Raw genomic sequence first — 3,973 nt, forward strand, 5'->3', positions numbered from 1 at the left:
TCTTCTGATCCCTGCAGTCTGCAGAGGCCACACTCCCAGTTTCGACTCCACCCTTGTCCTACAATGCCTGGGACAATTGATGGACGTGGAAGCACTTTGCCAGCTAAATGCAGTTAAATGCAAGTCATGTTTTGTTATTATTATTACTACTATTAAGACACATGAAGAGAATAATATAGATTTGTTTAAGCATTGAGAAAAGAGAAATAATAAAGTTGAAATGTAATGAACTAATTCACTTTAGAGGATTTATAACTCACAGTGCTTGGCACATAGTGACGCTCCATGAATATCTGTTGAACTCATCTCTGTCCCTGCCCAGTGCTGGGATTATTTCTACTGTCCTTTTCCATTCCCGACCAAGCTGAAGACAACAGACTTACCTACTGACTTTTGGCAGTTTGTTCCTTTCGTCCATGTCTTTTCATATTCTTCTTTTTCCAGAAGAAATATATAATAAGCAACATGAAGAAAACAATTGTGTTTATTGTTGTGATATTGCTACCATAAATTTTATTTCTTAAATTCAAATTGCTAGGATATTATTGCTGATGTGTAGAAATGCAACTTAAATTTTAAAAAAATGTAGAATCATTGCGATTTACAGAAATGTTGCATTTTGGCATATATCACCTGAATTCCTCTCATGTTAGCATCTTATATAAACATTGAACATATGTCAACTCTAACAAATCAACATTGGTGCTTCATCACTAATCGAACTTCAAATTTTATTCAGATTTCACAGTTTTTCATTAATATCCTTTTTTCTTTCCCATGACTCCACTCAGGATCCCCACATTTCATTTAGTCATCACATCTCCTTAGGCTCCTCTGGTCTGTGACAGCTTCTCAGACTTTTGTTGTTGTTGTTTTTATGACCTTGATAGGTTTGAAGACTACTTTTCAGGATTTTGTAGAGAGTTGCTGTATTTGTGTTTGGCTGTGTTTTTCTCATGATTAGATTGGGGGTTTGGGGAAGAAGACCACAGAGGTCAAGTGCCTTCTTATTACCTCACATTAAAGGGCTCCTGATGTCAACATGATCTACCACTGGTGATGTCAAACTGGATTGCTCAGTTAGGATGGTGCCTGCCAGGCTTTTCCACAGCAGTTACTCCTTTCTCTTTCCATTCTCCTTATGTTCTTTTAAATAAAAATTTGTGATCAAAAAATTAACATGTTTTATGCAAGGGCCCACTCTAGTCACTAAAAGAAACAAGTGGATTTGTTGGACACAGAAGACAATATTTGCTATAAAATGTACTAGTTAATGGGTGACTAACTGTTACTGTCTGAATCTTGGTGGTGGTGGAAAGGAAAAGGAGCAAGGGACACTCAAGGCAGGCAGGAGATGCACATGGATGTTGCATTTTTATTACTGAATCCACTTAGCCTTTGAAACTCATTCACTCAAACAAACCTCATTCATTCATTCACCAAATATTGTTAAAGGACCCACTATGTACCAAGTACTCTCTTAGATGGTAGGAATATAGAAGTGAATAAAGCAGGACTGGGGTTGTGGCTCAGTGGTAGAGCGCTTGCCTACCATGTGTGAGGCACTGGTTCAATTCTCAGCACCTCATATAAATAAATAAAATAAAGGTCCATTGACAATTTAAAAAACATATATATTTTTTAAAAAAGTGAATAAACAAACAATTTCCTTCTCTCATGAAGTTATACAAATGACTAAAAGGTGTTGTGTTAAATTCTGATAAGTGCCTGGAAAAATAAATGACAGAAGGGGATTAGGAATCATGGATACCTTTATGCTTGTACCTGGAGTGGGTAAGTAAGTTTTGGGATGGTTTGCAATTTCAGTAGGGAAGACTTCAGGTAGATGGTTATATCTGAGTCAAGAATTGAAGAATGTAAGGGAATGAACCCCGTAGATAACTGAGGTCAGAGCAATCTAAGCTGAAGAAATGGCAAATGCAAAGGCCCTGAGGTAGGATGCTGGATATGTTCAAGGAACAGTGAGAAGGAGGTTGGTATGAGAGTGACAGCAGGAAATGAGGTTCAAGAATTCAACCTCGTGGCTGAAGTGGAAATTGTCATTTTCATCCTTGTCCTGGGAGTCCAAGGTACTCAGGCAACTGATGGTGCTTATATTCCCTTGGCCACCTGCATCAGGTATGCCCTGTTCACCTCCCACTGAGGATGTAGCTCAGTGGTAGAGTGCTTGCCTATTATGGGCAAGGCCCTGGGTTCAATCCCCAGTATTGCAAAAACAACAAAGAGGCTGTGGTTGTGGTTCAGCGGTAGAAGCACACATGCCTGAGGCCCTGGGTCAATCCCTAGAACTAAAAAACAAAAACAAAACCAAAAAATTTCAGATGAGGTAGGGCCAGAATGTGTAGAGTTTTGTAGGCCAAGGAGAAGTCTTTGGCTTTTACCCTGCACAAGATAGGAAGCCATCTGGAGTGTTAACCAAATGAGTGACCTGATCTAACTGGCTGGGAATGGAGTATTTGTAGGAGATGCAAGGGTGAAAACAGAAGATGAGGAAATGATTGGACTGGATTAGTAGCCATGTTGATGGCAAGAGCTTAAGAGCAAGGTAATAAGAGATGAACAAAAAGCTCTCTGAAATTATAAAATATAACATTTCTCATTAAATAAAATCACTTTAAAGCAATAATAAAAGGGATTAAAAAGCCAGCAAAAGACTTGAGTGGTTATTTCTCCAAAGAAGATATAAAAATAGTCAACAAACATATGAAAACACACTCAACAGATTTTTACCCCTCACACATCATATAGAGCACTAATCGCTAGGGTATATAAAGAACTCAAAAAGCTAAACACCAACAAAACCAAATAACCCAGTCAATAAATGGGCCAAGGTCATGAACAGACACTTCTCAGAAGAGGATATTCAATCAATCAACAAATATATGAAAACATGTTCATTATCTCTAGCAAGTAGAGAAATGCAAATAAAAATTAAGATTTCATCTCACTCTAGTCAGAATGGCAGCTATTATGAATACAAACAACAATAAGTGTTGGTGAGGATGTGGGGGAAAAGGTACACTCATACATTCTGGTGGGACTGCAAATTGGTACAGCCAATATGGAAAGCAGTATGGAGATTCCTTGGAAAACTTGGAATGGAACCACCATTTGACCCAGCTATCCCTCTCCTCAGTCTATACCCAATGGACTTAAAAACAGCATACTACAGAGACACAGCCATATCAATTCACAATAGCTAAACTGTGGAACCAACCTAGCTGCTCTTCAGTAGATGAATGGATTAAAAAATGTGGCATATATACACAATGGAATATTACTCAGTAATAAAAGAGAATAAAATCATGGAATTTGCAAGTAAATGAATGCAGTTGGAGAAGATAATGCTAAGTGAAGTTAGCCAATCCCAAAAAAACAAAGGGCGAATGTTTTCTCTGATATAAGGTGACTGACTCATACTGGGGTAGGGAGAGGGAACATGAGAGGAATAGACAAACTCTAGATAGGGCAGAGGGGTGGGAGGGGAAGGGCGGGGGCAGGGGGTTAGCAATGATGGTGAAATGTGATGGACATCATTATCCAAAATATATGTATGAAGATATGAATTGGTGTGAACATATATATACAGAGATATAAAAATTGTGTTCTATATGTGTAATAAGAATTGTAATGCATTCCACTGTCAATGTATTTAAAAAATAAAAGCAATTAAAAAAACATGCTCAACATAGGTAATCATTAGAAAAACAAAAACCAAAACAAGAATGAGATATTGCTATACACCCAATAGGACAACTATTATGGAAAAATGCAGACAGTAACAAATACTGGTGAAGATATGGAGAAATTCCCACTTTGAAGGGAATGTAAAATGGTATGGCCATTGTGAAAAATGTTTTGGCAGTTCCTCAAAATTTAAACAGAAAATATGATACAACAATTCCACTTCTGGATATGTATCTGCTGTGGTTTGAATATGGTTTAACTGTGT

This window comes from Marmota flaviventris, chromosome 2 (assembly GCF_047511675.1).
Source record: "Marmota flaviventris isolate mMarFla1 chromosome 2, mMarFla1.hap1, whole genome shotgun sequence".
Classification (NCBI taxonomy): domain Eukaryota; kingdom Metazoa; phylum Chordata; class Mammalia; order Rodentia; family Sciuridae; genus Marmota; species Marmota flaviventris.